Source organism: Gossypium hirsutum, chromosome A06 (assembly GCF_007990345.1).
Source record: "Gossypium hirsutum isolate 1008001.06 chromosome A06, Gossypium_hirsutum_v2.1, whole genome shotgun sequence".
Lineage (NCBI taxonomy): Eukaryota > Viridiplantae > Streptophyta > Magnoliopsida > Malvales > Malvaceae > Gossypium > Gossypium hirsutum.
The window spans coordinates 54,870,089-54,890,785 of NC_053429.1; positions in this window are offsets into that span (position 1 = coordinate 54,870,089).

Consider the following 20,697-nt stretch of genomic DNA (forward strand, 5'->3'; position numbering starts at 1 on the left):
TACATGGATAACTTGCACATAAGTGCCATATATGCAATCAAGCAATCATGTAACCCGCCCATAAGCGAACTCGGACTCAACTCAACGAGCTCAGGCGTTCGCATCCATAAGTGAACTCGGACTCAACTCAACGAGTTCGGATGCCTAGTTACATCTCACGAACTCGGACTCAACTCAACGAGTTCGGACATTCGCATCCATAAGTGAACTCGGACTCAACTCAACGAGTTCGGATGCTCAATCATCCTAGTGACATGTCACTTGTATCCTAATCTATTCCTAAGGTTCAAACGGGATTTTTCCTCGAACACTTATCCTTGCCGTCTTCCGTAGAATGCCGAAATCAATACTCGGTAACAATTATATTTAACAAGTAGTTCACATAATTTACATATTATTTGAAATTAACCACAAAGCATACATTTCATAATAAAATCCAGCATAACATATAATTAACATCAATAACTTAAAAATAACCATTATGATACATTATTTACACATGAACTTACCTTGGTACCAAAATACAAAGATTTTGCAATTTAGTCCACAATCTTTTCTTTTCCTCGATTGAGGTCGATTCCACGTCTTTCTTGATCTAAAATAACACATTTAGCTTATTTAATACTCACATTATCAAATTAATCCTTAACTCAAATTTTGCAAAAATTACAATTTTACCCCTAAACTTTTGCATATTTACATTTTTGCCCCTAGGCTCGGGATTAAAATTTATTCCTTATTCTTATGTTTTACAACATGCTGATCACTTTTCTCTTCTATGGCAACATCAAATTCTCACTCTAACATGTACTTGTGACTATTAGGTATTTTTACCGATTAAGCCCTTTTACTCGTTTTTGCTTAAAATCGAGTAGTACAAGTTGTCTAACATAATTTAAAACTTCATATTCTATCATAAAACATCGAAATACACAAATTTCACTTATGGGTATTTTTCCAAATATAAACCCTAGGTTAAATTATTGCTAACATAAGCTTTATCGAGTTACCAGGATCTCAAAATCGTAAAAATCATTAAAAACGGGGCTTGGAATCACTTACTATGGAGCTTGGAAGCTTGAAACAAACCCTAGCTATGGAGAACCCTTGAAATTTCGTCTAATGAAGAAGATGGACAAAAATTGGCTTTTAATTTTGTTTTTAATTCATTTTAATAACTAAATGACCAAAATACCCTTACTACTAAACTTTCCAAAAATTCCTTCCATGTCCTAATTTTGTCCATGAACTTAAAATTGGTCAAATTGCTATTTAAGACCTCCTCATTAATATTCCAAAACAATTTCATACTAAAAACTTCTAGAATGCAAGTTTTGCAACTTATTCGATTTAGTCCCTACTTTCAATTTAAGCACTTTAGGCATAGAATTTCATCACGAAATTTTCACACAATCATGCAATCATATCATAAACCTAAAAATAATTATAAAATAATTATTTATATCTCAGATTTATGGTCACGAAACCACTATTCTGATTAGGCCCTAATTCGGGATATTACACATTCGGTCTGCCGTTTAACCATCATTCTACCACCATGAACGATGGATGATGGCCTACGGTAGTGTTCCCTTATCCCTTCCTTCAAAACCTAGACTCAAGGCTCATCAATTTCGGCCTCAAAATCCCCTCTCAACCTTCTATGTCAGCGAAGGAGACGAGGATTGCCGTGGCTCATTCGCAAAGGTAAGCCTTCTCTTCTATTTCCTTATGCTCAAAATTACATGCAAAACTTAGAAGAAAAAAAATAGAACAGATTCAAAAAGAAAAAAAATGAAGCACTCGAAATCACCTTTCAAAGTTTTGATTGCTTTTTTTCTTTGTATTCAGTATGCGTATAGTGTGCGTAACCTCTTACAAAAATCAAATCTCTTGGCCTTATAGCTGAAAAGAAAAATAAAAATAAAAAAATACAATTTTTTTCTATTTTTTGTATTTGCTGTTGTGTTTGTCTCTTTGTGACAGCCCAAAACTGACCCTAGTCGGGAAGTGGTTTCGGGACTGCTAAACCGAGTCACCAAAATGTTTGAATGTGATATTATTGTCTAAAATATGTGATTATGAATGTGTGGAAAATTTCAAGCTTCGATTTAGTCAATTGCATGTGAATTTAGTCCATAGGACTTATGTGAGAAAGTTGTAAAAAAATGTGATAGGGTAATTTATAAGGACCAATTTAAGCAAGGAGTGAAAATATTGACTTTGCATGTCAAATACCCCTTTTTTATACATAGTGGCCGGCCATGATGGAGCTTATATTAGACTATGTGGTAAATTTCCATGAAGTGGACATTAGTTTAAGTAAAAGAAAAGAAATGATAAAAGAAATATTAAGGATACTAAAAGAAAAAAAAAAGAAGAAGGAGAGAGGTTATCACCTTGTTCATCTTGGCCGGTTGTAGAGAGGAAGAGAGGAGGATAGCATTCGGTCATTTGAAACCTAAGGAAGGTTAGTCTTTTGTTTGGTTTTTGATAATTTTCACATTTTTGATATCATTGCTTTGTGTTCTTTAAACCCCATGGTTCAATTTTGTGAATTGATGATGATTTTGTGTTTTGCCATTGATGAGTGCTTGAGCTTTTTGATAGTTGTTGATGAAAAATGAAAGATATGTTAAAGATTAATATGTTTTGTGTTGAAGTTTTTGGTGATTTTGAGTAGTTAGGGCTAAATTACAAAAATAAATTTTTGAAGGACTCAAAGGTGGAATAAATGAAATGTATGGACTTATATGGGTACTAGTAAGATTCGGCCCTTAAGGAGTGTGACCAAATTTTGTGTATTTGGTGTTTTGTGGAATAAGGACTAAATTGTGAAAGTGCGAAATATTAGGGGTAAAAATGTAATTTACCCATTTATGCGTTATTAGACTAAATTGAATGAAAATATGTTAAAACGAGATTTATTTGAATATGTTAAGATCAAGAAACCAAGAAATTGGATTTAGATCGGGGAAAATCGAAAGTAGTTGAGTAGCCGATCAATTAGTCGACGACATCCGAAGAAAGTTATAAGCAATTAGATATTAAAATTTCGGAATAAATGTTAGTTATATATGCTGAAATGGAAATATGGTAAATGTATATATAGCTGAATATGATATGGGTGAATTATATGTTAAATTAAGGCTTGGTAAGCTAGCTATTAAGGTGAAATGCTAATGTTAGTATTTGATTTGGTAATAATCTGTTTGGGGACAGCAGCAGTAAGGTGATTTTGGAAAATCGCCATAAATTGTAGGAGTTGAATTAGAAGCTGAGTGAATCATGTCATTAAAGCTTGAAGAGTCTATTTTCTTACAAAAGAAACTATAAAAACAAAAGAGTTACCGATCTTGAGATATTTGAAGTATTGTGGGGCTGAGTCATAATGACTGCTGGATTCCCTGTTCTGTTTTTAGAAAATCATTATAAATTGTACAAAAATGATTATAAGATAAAATTTATATGCTTAGACTCCTTAATGAGTCTAGTTTCTAATGAGATCAAATACAACACATTTTGAATTCTGTAAAGTGAGAAATTGGATTCGTAGTGAAGAGTGGTCAGAATAGTCAAACAGTGAAACAGGGGAAACTTTAAGAAAAATCTGGTATTGATTGGCCAAGCCTAAAATTCTGAAAATTTTATGGATGGAAGATATACGAGTCTATATTCAGGTAAAATTAACGGCAAGTGATTTGGAGTTTAGTAGCTCCAGTTATAAATAATTTAGTAACTACTGCTCAGGAAAACAGCTCGTAGTGAATATGTGATTTTGTTGTAAACATTAATGAAAGTTTGCCAATGAATTATTTATTGATTATTATAAAGCTTACTATAATCTATGTGTGTGAAAGTCGGATCAATATATATATTATTCTGAAAGTAATACTTGAATAGTCGATTAATGACTATTTTAAATTTTGTTGAACTTAAGCTCAAGAGCAAAGGGGAACTAGATCCGATAAAGGGAAGGAAAAAGTAATTGAATAGCCGTTGAAGTCGTTCGACGACATTTGAGGTAAGTCTTCGAGTAATGACCCTACTTGAATTATATTGAAATGAATAGTCATACTATGACGGATAGTCGAATGTGCTTAGAGACTATGTTATAAAACCAATTGAAATTATGCTCTTTGTGTGTGGCTACCGAGCCGAAATTTGAAAGGTTTAATAAATGTTTTGTGTTTGAGCCTTAGTAACGAAGAAATGATATGGATGTGTTATGATTATTGATATATGTGTGCATGAGCATTGGAATATATCTGAGCTAAGACCCGAAGGCAATTATGCGAGTTGATATATCCGGGCTAAGACCCGAAGGCAATTATGCGAGTTGATATATCCGGGCTAAGACCCGAAGGCAATTATGCGAGTTGATATATCCGGGCTAAGACCCGAAGGCAATTATGCGAGTTGATATATCCGGGCTAAGACCCGAAGGCAATTATGCGAGATGATATATCCGGGCTAAGACCCGAAGGCAATTATGCAAGTTGATATGTCCGGGTTAAGACCCGAAGGCAAATGTGTTTGCGGCTGTATTCGGTTAAATACCGAAGAAACTTGGGTTTGAATGTGAGCGTTTTGTGCTGTAACTAATTCAATAAATATGCTCAACCAACCCGAACGATAAGGTATGTTTGCATGTGCATTGGAAAAGTCGATTCGTTTTAAATAGTATTCGTGCGATCGGCTAACGAATTTTCGGCTTTTAGAAAGGTTGATACCTTGTGTATATATGTTGATGAAGTGTGAAGTAAGTATGATTATGAGAATGTGTGTTAATAAAGTGACTTAGTTAGCTATGTGAATGTAATACTGTAGTCAAAGCCGATTTCATTACTTGAGACTTACTAAGCTTAAAATGCTTACCCGGTTGCTTTGGCTCTCTGTTTTATAGATTTTGTTCGTTAGCTATCGGATTCGGGATCAGCGAAGTCGAAGTCATCTACACTATCAAGCTCTTTTGGTACTCTTTTAGTTGAACTCTGGATATGGCATGTATAGGACTACCCCTGTTGTTTAAGTTCTTTTGTGATGTATGTGTGTAAAGCCATGCGAAAATGGCTTGTAGAAGTGGAGTATGGCATTAGACCATTTGTGTTTATGTATGTATATATGGTTTCACGATGTGACTATGGTTTGAAATGGAAGTGTTGGGCTAATGATCAGCCATTGGAATGGCTAAATATGATCACATGTGGACCTATGTATGGCAAAACCCTAGTTGGTCCATGGTAACCACAAAATAGGTAAAGTTTACCTTGAAAACAGATGCTGACAGCAACAGTGGTGTAGATTTGAAAAATCACAAAAATTCGTAGGAGTGGAATTAAATAGTGAATAAATTATGTAATCGAACCTTGATGAACCTACTTTCATATGGAAGTAACGAAACAATCATATGAACAGTACAGTAAGAGATATTCGGGTTCTTGTGGAACGGGGCCAGAATAGTTTCTGGATTCCCTGTTCCGCCTTTGGAAATTCACTATAAATTGACCAGAGATAATTAGGGGTCATACCATATATGCATGGATTCCTCTCTGAGTCTAGTTTCCATAGAAACAAACGGCATCAGTATTGGAGCCCTGTACAAGGAGATATCCAAGTCGTAATGCGCAAAGGTCAGGGTAGTCGATCCCTGTAACATGGGAGACTTTGACTAATAAACTGTACTAATTGGCCCGACCAAAAATTCTAGAAAAAAAATACATAGGTGGGGACATGAGTCTAGTTTTAGGGAAAAATCACAAAACTGATTTTCGAGTTGTGAAACTCAAGATATGATTTTTGAAGCGACTAGTACTCAGACTGGGCAGTGTCTGGAAAAATTTTTAAAAGTCTGTCAACACCTCGTATTCGACTCCGGTGACGGTCTCGGGTTCGGGGTGTTACACTCTTCTTACAGGTATGTAGTATGCGTGGCGCGTGTACGGGGGCTGTGTGTTGACGTACGGAGGTGTGGGTATGGCTGTGGCTGTGGCACCAGGTGGCTGTATGGCGCTGTAGGCTGGGGGCTGCGGCGCTCCTTGCTGCTAGGGTTTCTGAAACTGTTTTAATTTTGGGCCACTTGGGCCTTGAATTTTTGGACTGTAATTGGATTGATGCTTTGTTAATGGGCTGATGTAAATGGACTTTATATTTTATTATAATTTATTCCCTCCTTTTTTGTTTTGTGTTTGCACGGGCCTGGGCCAAAATTGGGCCTTACCCCGGCGTCGAACACGGGTAAGGGGTGTTACAGTTACTCATATATGATCCTCAGACTTGAGATCATTATTGTCCCAATATCGTGAGTCATATATTTTGTGTAATTCCCTAAACATGGTCTAATAGTTTTAGGTATATTTTTTGGGTTCCTAGTGTGAATTTAGGAATTTATCGGGTTAATAGTAATTTTTAATTTTAGGAGGTCAATTTCATCTCAAATCGATTAAACAATAATCCGGAAAAATAAAAAAAAATTTGGAAAATTAATTTTAAAGTAATTAAATAATTATTAGTGAAAATAATTAATTTGGGTCGAAAAAATTTTAAAATAATTTTTATTGGGGGTTAATTTGAGTTAAATTTAAATATTAATTAAATTAGATTTAATTGTAAAATAAAGGAAATTTTGGAGTATTTATTTGGAAAATAAACCTTTAAATTCATAATTTTGGAGGGAAAGGATCAATTGGGGTAAAGTAAGGGAAATGTGGGAGTGGCCATTGGGCAAATTTTTCAATTTTTAATTTCTGGTAAGTTGTTTTAGTTTTAAACACATTGCATCTAGCCTAATTTTTGCACCATTTACATTAGATTAGAGAGCTATAAAATTCGTTTTCTTTGCATAGTTTGAAAGGTCTATCACCAAAGAATAAATTCAATAAATTTACTTCTCAAAATACTCTCTTTTCACCTGAAATTATTCACAAAAGTAGCCAAAAATATTTTGAAATTTCTCAAGATTCTTGAATCAAGATTTTCAATCAAAGGATTTAGAATGAATCAAAGGTTTATTATTTCTAAACTTATTTTTATGATAATTAAAAGCATATTTACATTATTTGAGTGATAATTACATGATTTTTTTATCAATGTCATCTTTTCAAATGCTTAAGGTGTTTTAATGATGGATCTTGAATTTTGAGAGGAAATCCACAAATCAATGGATGTTCCAACTCAAAATAGATCTATTAGAAGGTTTTTGATCTTATTTATCAAGATTAAACATGCTTTGTAAGATAATTTAAAGAAATTTAATTTTCATCATCTTTATAAACCAGTTTTCTGGATTTTTATGAAATTGATTTAAACATGAAATTGATGCTTAGTATATGTTTATTTGGTCTAGTATTGATGTTTGGAAGTGATTAGGATGTCTGCAGTGATTGGTTTTTTGAGGAATTGAGTTTTTGACTTGATGATAAAAATCCTGTAGGGTAACTTTGAGTGAGAATTTTGTGTAGCCTAATTGATCAGAATTTGTGTTTATTATATCTTTTAAAAGGTGGTAGTATCTATTTTATCTCTGTTGAAGCTCCGATCTTTAAGAGGATTGAGCAAATCTAAATTGAAACTTGGATTTGCTTGGTTGATCACTTTATTGTGGTTGAGTTAGTTGTGTGGTGAGTGTTATTAAAGGGTGATTTGGTAAATTGTCCCTCACTTATGCTTAATTGGATGATTAATTACTGATTGAAAATATTTAATTGAGTTTGGGTTGGTTAATTTTGCAAGATTATTTATATATATTTAAGTGATGAAATTTTTGTTAAGTGTTGGTAAGTGAGCATCTAGTGATTTTATATGTTTGATTTGATTGATTATATTGGTGAACTAAGCAACTAAGCTAGAGTTTTTGGTTCATGGTATATTGATATTTCAATTGATAAATGAACATTGATAATAGGTAATTGGTAAGCTAGATTTAATTTGATGTTAAAATGGCTATGTCACATGATTCACATATGCATTTTGGCACTTTAAATTGAGCACATTATTGGCTGAAAATATGTTATGATTGATTGATTGATTGATTATATTAGCATTATAGCATGGTGGATCCATTGGATATAGTTGGCATGCCATAGGGTTTGTGAGTACTCACCATATTGATATGTTATTTATGAGCAATGAGGCTCTGGGTGGACTGATTTGGAGTAGATAAGGGAGTGTTAAGCTTGTGTCTCCATTCAACGGGACTAATTTGAGGCGATATAAGGGAGCATGTGGCCTTGGCCCACTCAATCTGGGACTGATTCTGATTCTGATTGGGAGTAAAGAGATCTGTTTATTTGATGTATGATCACCCGATTAAGCCATGATTGTATATGCCAATATAAATGTATGAAATGTTATATGCTAAATTGATGATTATATGCCATGATTAATAATGATTTTTTATACATGGTTGAGCATATAACATTGAACTATTACGGATTGATATTGTGAGTAAAAATTTATATTTGATTGGTTTCGATTTAAGCATGATTTGGGTGCTAATTTACTCATTGTTTTATTAACATTCACTGAGCTTTTTAAGCTCACACCCTCACATTCGTGCAGTTAACCGACAGGATTGAGGAGCTAAGGAGCCGAGCAAAAGAGTTCCAAGATATTAAGGCTCGGTAGAGATTTAGTTACACATTTTAGAGATGTTAACTGGGCATTGTGGAACTTCCGGGACTTAGTTTAATTTTGGTTGTAATTGGACTTGGGCATTGGACATTTTTTATTTTGGATGGTTTTATAATATCATATATGAATGTTTAAGTTTGATTATTGAATAATTTACGGTGTATTGTTACTTGAAAACATGGTGATTGATAACACGGTGTGTGAGGCATGACGTTTACACTAACCATTGTTTAAATTAAGCTTCCATGGAGTAGTTTACTAGTTACTAAGGTACGCCACTTGTTTGAATTAAATAGTGGGTGATATACATAAAATTGAATGTTTAATTCTATTTAATTCAAGCTTAATTAGTGTTCCTAAATTCAATTGAATGTGTATGAATATGTAAGATATTTAATTGTAGCTAAATCAGGTTTAATTGGCCATTAAAATACTCAAAATCAGGTTTAAAATTAAATTTTTCGCACAAAAAATCTGCAGTGGACTATTGCGAATTTGAATTCTGCTCTTTTTAAATTGGTTCTCTAGTCCGTTTAAATTACATTTTAGTCTTGTAACTTGATAAGTCTAATTAGAGCATTAAATGATAAGGAAACATGATAAAATTTTAGGATTAGGCTCGTAATTGATAAAATTTGTTAGAAACGCACTCAATTTAATGTTAGGGTGTAGTACTGATAGTTTGAAATTGTTACGATTTAGTCATTAATGATAAAACTTGCATTAGACATAGAAAATAAACTCGGATTAAGCTGAAATTTTTAGGGCTTACATAAATTGAATAAAAGAGGGTTGGTAAATGTATAGATCTAAATTCAAGTTAGTTTAACCGTAGGTGGTAAAATGAAAAAAAAGCCTTTGGGTTAAATTACTTATAAAAAGTTAAAATTGGCTCACAAATTACTTTTGCATTAATAAATAACTAATAAATGGATATGATTAAGGTGTTATAAGGTCGGGGTGTGTCTTGGGAGGTCGTTAGCCAAAAAGTCACTTAGGTGGCTAATGTAATGCTTCGAATTTGGGCCGGTCCGTCCCGGTCAGGTTTGGGGTATCACATTTTGATATAGTCAAAACATCTATCATAACAAGTTGTACTATAAAGACTGATGTTGAATTTACCACAATTCATGTTGTGGGATATGGTTGATCAAGATAAGATTTATCCCTCTTACATAATAGGAGCAATATCTTAGGCCTCTTGATGGAGTGAGACTAGAAATGCATAGTCATGCTTCAATAAGTGTGATTGATATGAGATATCACACTTATTTGTTTATTGTAGTCTGCTCAAAAATCAAGAAATATGAGATTGGACTATACAAGTGTGACTATTTCATGACTTGTATCCAATCTAGATATTAACGATAAAAGGATATAATACATGAAAATATTATCACAGAAAAGTTATGTTGAATTATGACTTCTTCTAACTTGGTGACAATAATGCATTGCTAGATGTCACTCATTGCTTGTAATGTTAGAAACGTTCTAGTATTACTACGAACGTTACAAGAGCCTACAGGGTCACATTCTATAGTTGAAACAAGCAGAATCCAAATACATTTGGTATTGTATTTAGTTTTCACATGAATTAAATTAATTCAACATATTATATGTATAAACATTAAACACATTATATGTATAAACTTGTTGTATACAAATAGAGAACATAGATATAATTAATATATGAATTTGATTCATGCAAAATATTATTTGTATATATTTTACCAAATTTATTAATATAAACAGTTATATTAATAAATTTCGGTCAAAATATAAAAAACATGGAAATTAATATTCTTTTAGAAACAATATAATTAATATATGAATTTGATTCATACAAAATATTATTTATATATATTTTACCGAATTTACTAATATAAACAGTTATATTAATTAATTTTGGTCAAAATATAAAAGACATGGAAATTAATATTGTTTTAGAAAGAATATAATTAATATATAAATTTGATTCATGCAAAATATTACTTTTATATATTTTACCAAATTTATTAATATAAACAGTTATATTAATTAATTCCGGTTAAAATATAAAAGACATGGAAATTAATATTCTTTTGGAAAGAATATAGTTTATTTTTCTAACTTTTCATTTGCCTTACCTATTAATAAGGGAATAATTTGATTTTCCTTTTTAATATGTAATATAAAAGAGGATAAAATGATGATAATCCCTTAATGTGTTAATATTACCAACTTAATAATTTAAAAGGTCTAACAACCATTTTTAATTCTCTTTGAAAAGTTCAAGTGAAACTGGTTTTTCATTTTTTACGGAGTGGACTACATAGAGGTCGAGACGTTTTCGTTGTGGCTTGAAATTGATATCGAATCAGTAGCATCCTTTTAGCATTTTCAATAAAAAAAAAACATATTTTCAATCCTATTTCAACCTAATTCTTTCCTTGTACATGGATCATTGGTTGTGAATTACTGACAGTCCCATCATAAGGTGTTACACCTTGGCACTCATAACATACTTTATGTCTTTACGTTCAAAAGTCTACGTATGACTTTTGTCTATATGAAGCGGCCCCTACTTTGTCTCAAATCAATCTTACTTTCTCTTTGATTTCCTGTAGCAATTCCAAACCAACTAATTTCCTCTTACTAAACTCTATCCAACACAACACTGTGCAGTACTTAACAGTTCTATAAGCAATTTTGGCAACAATTATTATAACCAAACTCAACAATTGGAAGATACCACTTCACATTAATAGGTGAAATTATATTGATAAATTTAATATTTTGAGCTTAGTCTTTAAATTTGGTAACTTTTTTCACCATGGCCCGTAAATTATTTTTGGTCCACATTAATTCCAAAACTAAGCAATTTTCCCAATTTGATCCACCAATTTGAATTTCATTAAGGTTTGAACTTTTTCTAAAAAATTTCTTTTATAATTCATTTAAAAGTTTTAATAAATATTTTTTAAAAAATATTTTATATAAACTTTTTAAAAATTTTAGATGCTAAAATAACACAATTTCAAAGTGACTCATCCTTACATCTTGATAGAATTCAACTTCAGGCAGGGGCGAATCTAGAAATATTTTTTAGGAGGCAGATAAAATTTTAATTTTTTATAGTTTATATCTTTATAATTTGTAAAGGATTAAATCGAATTTTTATAATTTTAGGGAGGCCAAAGTGTAATTTTATCTTTACTAATTTAAATTTTTTAAAAAAATTTAAAGGCCTAAAATGCAATTTTACATTTTAGGGTGGGTCGGGGCCATACTAGCCCCCTGACTTCGCCCCTGACTTTAGGGATCAAATTAAAAAATATTACCAAATTTAAGGACTAAATATTATTTTATCTCATATAAAAATTATTTTATAGAAAAAAGAACAAACATCAACCTACCTAATTTCGGTAAACGCACATTAACAACTTGGCCCATAAATAATTAAATCTTAATCTTAATCTAAATCTAATAAATGACGTTTTCCCTACAATAACTCCAAAAGATAAAAGGAAAATTTTAATGTATGGGAATGTTTTGAAGCGGCATGAGATTAGGCAATTCGAGGGGCCCATCCCCAATGCTTAACTACATTTTACCTACTAGTTTCCACGTATATGATTTGTAAAGATCAGTTGACCCAATCCAATGTTATCCCTAAAATCAACATCCCCTTAATTCCCATGCCAATTTTCGATTGCATCTCCCTCTTTGGGTCCCCACAAATCTTACTTCTTACACATGTACATGGATACCGACAATTTTCACCGAATTCGCTATAAAATTAGAAAATGGACCTACTTTTGCCAAACTTAAGTTTCTCTCCAACATTAGGGTAGGGCTAGCTCAGCCAAACTATTACAGTCCTCGTCTTTATAACCCCAAAGAAATTTGTGGAAACTCACATCAAAGGATTAGGATTTATCTTCTCTCAAATTTGATTATATATGCAGGGGAGCCGGGTGTTATGTTCTTGACCTTGATTAAATGGTACACGTTAGTATTTTTTTTTAAATAACAAAAAACTTTTAAAAAATAAAAAATATTAAAATTATAAAAATATGAAATTTGTCAAAATATAAATAATACGCAAATATTATTTAAAAAGGAAATTTAAGTTTTTATTAGAAATTAAATAAAAAAACTCAAAAAAAACTAGAAAATTAAAAATTATCAAATACATTAAATATTAAAAATAATTTTTTTATAGAACTTTTTTATAACCCAAAAATAAGAAACAAAAGATTGGTCGCAATCTGGCTTAGGCTGAATTTTCACAAAAGCTAATAAAATAGAAAGTGGTTAATGTATATTTGCCCTCTAAAAATGGTTACTTGTTTTTAGTTGGTACTCCAATTCTTTTAACAAAATTGGTAGTTAAATTTGAATTGTGACACACATTTTGATACATTTATTGTAATATTGTTAGAATGTAAAGATGTGTCATTAATAATTAATAATACAATGATATATGATAGCCTTCTATTATGACGCGTGAATGTCTCAATTCAAATGAACTCGAACATCATTTATTTAGACTCTTTTCATATGTTCTTTTTAATAATTTTATAAATTTTAAATTATTTATAAAGTACTCCATCTATCATAGTAAAAATGTCATAATTAACATTTTTAACTCAATTTTTTTAAACTTTGACTTCAATTATTTTAAATATTTTAATTAATTGAATTGTATAAAAAAAATTTTGAATTTTTTATAATTTATTTTTTCAAATTTTTTATAACATTTGAAAAAATAAAAGTTAAAGTCGAAAATTTTTACCATTAAAATTCAAAATGTTACAAATTTGGTGGGACAAAGAGAGTAGCCATTTTTTATTTTATTATTTTGAGATTAAAATTTATATAATTTAAAAATATATAAATTAGTTCATTTCCAAAATTAATTTGGATAAATGAGTATCTAACTTCATATGAATTTGGATAACAATTTATCTAGGTTTATTTAAATATATTTTTTAATAATTATTTATTTTATAAAAAAATGATTGTACAAATATTGAAATATATAAAATAAAATATTAAGGATCAATATATCAACTAAAAATATTTTTTAAAATATTTCTCCCAAAACTCATAAAATTGATTAAAATTAAGAAGAAAAAAATCAACCAAAATAATTTCTCATATTTTTATATTATTATTTTGAAATTGAAAATATATAAATTATAAAAAAAGCATGTTCGGAATGAATTTGGACAAACTAATGTTCAAGTTAATTTAATTGGTGATATCCATTTGTCGAAGTTCATTTTTTATGTAAAATAACCTTTTTTATTCTATATATATATTTTAGATTTTTTAGATTTTGTATATATTTTTTGAAAATAATAATATAAAAACTTGATGTTTTATAAAGAAAAATTAAAAATATATAAAATTACTTCAAAAGTACTTCCAAATTCAACATCAACAAAATAATGTTGATTCATCTAGAACGAGACATTCATTTGTTTAAACTCATTTTAGACATTAAATAATTTTTGTATATTTTTATTTTTATTAATGTTTGTCATATGTCAAAATATGAGACTATCATGTATTATCATATTAGTAATTACTAGTGTCATATCATCATATTCTACCATTATAAAAAAATCAAAATGTGATCATCATATTCTAACGACATTATAAAAAGAATATCAAAATATGTTATGGAATCCAAATTGAAATATTATTTGAGTAAAAAAATTAAGTATCAACTAAACACAAATAACCAAATTCAATTAATAAACCACCCATTATGAGGGCTAAATTAGCCTTAAAGTCGTTTTATTTTTTAAAATAGGGTTTCATCCTTTTTTATTTTAAAAAATATGTCATTTTTAGAAGAGAGAAACGGAAAGCATGTCTAGCTGGGCATGCTTTCTCTCTATAATAAAAAACCAACGATTTTTTAAAGAGTTTTGAACATTGCCGCTGCAATGGAAAAAAAAAATTAAGGGGGCAATAGTCAATTTTTTTAACCTATAAATACTTCCAAATTTCATTTCTTTCACTCACATTATAACAGTTTGTTTTTCAGTTGTGTCGAAAATGGTTGTTTTTGGGACAACAAATCAGACGAGTGATCCCGTAAATATTATTATTTAATATTTACGAGTCAAGTGTAGAATTAAATTTAAATTTGATTTAAAGATTTATTGTTAATTGAACGAGTAATTAGATTCAAGTGGTATGTCCTTAGAGTTAAGTGGTTTTAGAAAATGAGGTATTGGGACCTCATTTCTATAAAAAAATCAAGGCCGTAAATATTTTATTAAATATTTACAAAGTGTTGTTAATGTTGTATTAAAATTTGGTTAAGAAATTTTGACGTTTAGATAGTTAATAATTTTAAAAGGACTAAATCATAATAATCATAAAAGTTAACTTTTATTAGATAAAGGTGTTAAAGGCTAAATTAACAAGGGTTTAAGTGAAAATTCCACCATTTTTTAGTGGCATGCACGGTTAGTATAGTTTATGGGTGAATAAATGTGTTGATATTAATAAAATATTAAAATAAGTTAAGAAAAATAAAGAAACAATAAAATAAAAACAAACATATCACTTTCGTTTTTTTTTTTTTATGGTTTATCTTCCTCCAACCGAAACTCCATTTTTTGAGACAAAGGAAGTTCGGTCGACTCTTCTCCATGCATGATTGTGATTTTGAGAATTGCTTTTAGTAATTTTTATGTTTTTGTAATTATATTAACTTAATTTAGTTAGCAGGTTAGTTTGTTAAATTGTTAAAAGTTGAGGGATTTTTCATTAATGAATTGGCAGTATTTGTGATCTTGGTTGATAAATTAATAAGCTTGATTGTTAAATAGAAGTAATTTGTTAAGTGAATTTTAGTAATTTTAATGTTTAGAGATTTATTTGTGGAAATAATAAAATTTAAGGTAAATATTGTGAAATGGTGATAAAATGAGTTGATTATAAACCCTAAGAAAATTGACTAGCATGAATTTTAATTATAAGTGGTTAAATTGCAAGTTTCGAGTTTAGGGACTAAATTGCATAAAAGGTAAAATATTATAGGTAATTTTGTAAATTTTTTATTGTCAAGGTTTATAAGTTGAAATAGTTATTTTTAAGTTTTTGAATGGTTTAATTGAATGAAAATTATAATTTAGATAAAGAAACAAGCCAAACATATCTGTTTTTGTCAAATTAAAGTGTCAGATTAGTGGGCGGCTTTGTTTTTACAACTGTTTTTGTCGAGGTAAGTTTGTGTTTCATTTTAAAATATTACATTTGAATTTATAAGATTAATTGATAGCCACATATATATGTGTTTATGAAATTGTTTATTTGATTGATTTGATTTGAAGAAAAAAAAAAGGACCATGATTGAAATATCTCATGGTATTATACTCAAAAAAGAAAACACCATGGTTGAAAGACACCATGACACTACATTCGAAATTTTCGAATACTTGAAAAGGTTGAAAAGGAAATATCTAAAAAGGATATCAAATGAAAAGGTCGAAAAGGACGTTATCCAAAAAGGATATCAATGAAAAGTTCGAAAAGGATAGTAATGAAAGGCTGGTATCTCATCCTTCAACCATCCGCTATTCAGGTAACATGTTTCAGGTGAGATATGTATCATAAGTATGAATATGAGATGAATGTTTTGATTAGTATAGTTTGATAATGAATATTAGTGCATTGGTAATTATATGTTTCATATGTCTATAAATATGTTACCTAGTTATGTTTGTGGTGTGTTTAGAGAATTAAATGGTTATATGAGTATTATCTTGAGTATTCGATGTTATTCTATTTGGTTCAATAGGCAATGTAATAGTTAAAAATGAAAAGGTACGTAAATGAAATGAATTATGATTTTTGAGTAATGATATGGATTATGATAAAATGTGTAATTGAAAGGAAAAGTTGGTCTAATGTATATGTATGAGAGATGAATTATGAAATTGAAATGTTAGATATATTTTTATGTCATGCTTTGATTGGATTTATATATGAAATGTTGCACCAACTAACCTTATGAGGTGATGTGTATAGGAAAGGAAAGTTGGCTTATGATATAATGAAGTTATGCTTGGTAGTTTAACTTAAAATGTTTCAGTAAGTAAGTTTTCTTGATACGAGCTTACTAAGCACTAGTTGCTTATGTTTCAGAAAGCTCAATTGGTTGGAATCTCGTCGGAGTATCATCACACTATTCATTCGTCATGTTGGTAGCTTTGGTTGTTCTGGGTTAATGGTTATAAATGGCATGTAATAGGAGCTTTTATGTTAGTTGTCACTATGATGCGGTTAAAGCTTATTTGTCTATATGGCTTGATATTGACTTATAAATGTATATATGTAAGTATGTGTTTTAATCACTTGTGAATGCCTTGAGTTTTAAATGGCTTCTGGTTCATTGATGTGTGAAGGAAGGGGTTAAATAGTAGGTGTGTGATGTAAGTTTAAGGTATGAAATTATGGCATTGATTTTGAATTGATTTGGATGTTAACATGAGGTACCAAGGAGGGTACATTGGATAGGCATTTAGATTAAATGATATATGTGTGTTTTGGCATATATGGGGTTGTATGTCTATTTGGTATGTATTGGATTGTGTCAAGCCTTGGTATGCCTTAATGCTTTTGTTGATGGTTTGTATATAAAGCATATTTATAAGATGTTAATGGTTGTGCATGGCCTTTTGAAATTAGGAAGGAAATGGTTTATTTAAATGTTTTTGGATATGGATATTTGGTATATTTGAAGTATGTTAAATGATTGAACTTATGATGTTAAATTGATTTAGGATAAGTGTTTGAAATTGGGTTCCTTTGAATGACATATTAGTTAGAATATATAGGATGATTGAATTGGTATGTTTTGTATGTGTTTGTGTTTTGGTCATATTAATGTGTATGGGAAAGGTGTGTTATGGCATGTAAGTATGGGTTTTGAAATGGTTTGTTTTAGGGGCTAAATTTAGGGCACAGGCCTAGGACACGGGTTGTCACACAGCCGTGTTTCTTTTGTATTTTAAGTGCATGTTTCACACGGTCTGAGCACGACTTACAACATGGCAATGTGTCTCAAAACAATTTCTCACACAGTTTAGCACACGGCCTGGGACACGGCCATGTGGCCCTATTTTGAATATACACACGGGTGGATACAGAGGCTAGGACACGGTCGTGTGTCTCTACTTCGAATGTCCACACAGTCTAAGTCATGTCACACAGCCTAACCACACAACCGTGTGACCCCCTTGCTTTCTCAATTCTTCAGGTTTTTCCTAAATTTTTTTGAATTTTTCAAAATGATCCTTGATCATTTTTAAATTATTTTTAGGGCCCCAAAAACTTGATTTAAGGCCCAAATGTATATATTTGCTATAATTGGAATGAGCTATTGGAAATTTATACTTAAGTTGAATTATTGTTCTTTTTTGAAGTTTAAGGTTCTGTTTTGTACAATAACGCTATGTAACCCTAATCTAACAATAGAGACAAGTTAGGGGTGTTACACACATCCTTCTCTCAACTCTCTCAATCTTTTTGTTCTAAATTTATCAATATTCTCACCTTAAAAATATTATTTTTTGATTATATCGTATTTTATTCATTTGGATTAATTTTCCACGAATGGTCCCCTCTCTAATTTGTTTCAATGAAAAGCATATTTTCGCTGCCCAAGTAGCAATGGTAAGACGAAATTTTAAATTTCGTTATTTTCAATTATGTTAAATTTAATTTTTTGATGATTTGAAATAATTTTTTTATGTTATAAATAGGCAGATGATCATGTTTTGGAGGGGTTCATACATAATATGGGAAAACATTCGATCCCTCAAATTTTTGGCTACTTGCAATAGGTTGGATTCTTGCATATGTCTCTCATGCTCGGGGGCTGCAAACATGATCCTACACTAATCAGTGCATTGGTGGAAAGATGGAGGCCCGAAACACACACTTTTCACCTTCCATGCGGCGAGTGTACAATCACACTCGAGGACGTATTGTTACAACTCAGCCTGCCGATAGATGAGCCAGTCATCACAGGATCAACAATCATTCCTATTAAAGTGGACCTCTTTAAAGAAATATTCGGGAAGGTCCCAAACAAGTTTGATTGTGGTCGAATATTAATCAACTAGTTGGAGGATAACTTCAATGAGCTTCCTAAAGACTTAACGGAGGAGGTCATAGAACAATATGCCCAACTTCATCATGAGGTTAATTGGGGGCATTTTAATGCCCGATAATTCTAAAAATTTGGTGCACATAAGATGGCTACTACATCTAGTGGACTTCAATGAATGCTGAAAACTAAGTTGGGGATCTACCGTCTTCTCCACGTTATATCAGGAGCTGTGTCAGGCCACGGTACTGAATATGATGTTGATCAATGGTTGCATTCTCCTGCTATATTTGTTAGGCCTAATGGCAACTACCGTTTCTATGTCCCAGGGTAACTGGCCATACATGTTCTCGTTGGTGACAAGGTAAACATCATTTATTAATAAATACATAGTTTGTACATTAAATATATTTATTTATTATATGTTTTAACTACTATATCGCTTGTATAGGTGGAACCATGGGCCGGGTTACATGGGATTGCCTGAAGAGCTAGAAGACTTTAGGTTGTTGTTAGATCAACACTTTGAAGCTGAGGTTAGTTACTTATTCTTTCAAACCTATACTAATTGTGCAATGATTCATAAAAAATTGTACATAATGATATTTACAGTTCCACTTTTCAATTTGAATAGATGTCGTAAGCCGACACTGAAGTCATACCTTGCATCTTGTCAGAAGTGTTTGTCAATCAGGAGATATGGGACATGAAGGTGTTGTTGATGGTGTACGTGACGATGGAAATGCATAAATTGGACTAGCTGTTGCGATAGTTTGGGTGGAGACAACGAATTTTGCCGCAGAGTAAGACATGAAGGAGTTGTACAAGGTAGACATGTGGAAGAAGAAGAACAAGGACTGGGAAGAGAAGCACAAGGAGCACATCCAAGTTTGGGATCGTAAGATGAAATTCTTACCCATCCACAAATCATTTTTCTTAGTAGATGCAACGATAGATATCAATTACTTGACATGGTTCAGAGTCATTGGCAAGCCGTATCTGTTATGTCAAAGGCGAGGAGTAGGCAAATTCAACAGAAAAGGCAACGACAACCGCCACAGTAGCTGCTTAGGAGGGGATGCAGTCGCACAATGGGTTTGTTATCAACTCCAGCAAAAAAAACGCCGCCTATGTTTATGTAATATCCGAGTCAGTTCACTTCACTTATTCCTCTTCATTTCACTAACCCTATTTTTTTCACAAGCATCACCCTACGCACCACCGCCTCAAGTGGTCGATTCTTCTATTTCTGTAGGTGCATATTTTAGGGCACTGACATCCCTCATATTTTTTACCTCCATACTGACATCGATGCCAACCCAAATGTCGGCGCATGTACTGCCACCAATAACAACACTGATACATATCCCCATGCAGTAGTCGATACCAGTTTTGATGCCCGAGAAAATATCGATGTACTCGGGATTTGGGGCACCTTATGGTTACACGCTGATAGTGACACAAACATCGCCCATATCATTGTTTTATCAAGGTGGCTCAATGACGTAACCATTGGTCGCGAGAGTGAAGGATATAAGATGGGAGGCTAGGACGACACAATAGTTGACCACGGAAGACAATGATGATACTGGCGAAGCTGAAGACGAAGCCTAGGAGGATGTGGTAGGTTGGGCTGGAGGCGATGATGACGCTCACAAGGAAGTCTATAGGCCCGCACCTCTGGTTGTATGCAAAAATCCTCCACACGATCGTCTCCCACCGCCTTGCAGCACACAGTCTCCCCGACGACACGCTTGATGTATTTTTTTTCTAAATAGTACGATGGAAATATATATGTGACATAAATAAATAAACTGAGATTTTTCATTCGAACATCATATCTTTTATTTCATTACTGTCTAATGTGAGTTATGCGTAAGTTAACAAGAAATAAAAAATTTGGAACACCTAAATAATAGAAGCATTGTAATGAATATATTATTTGGTAG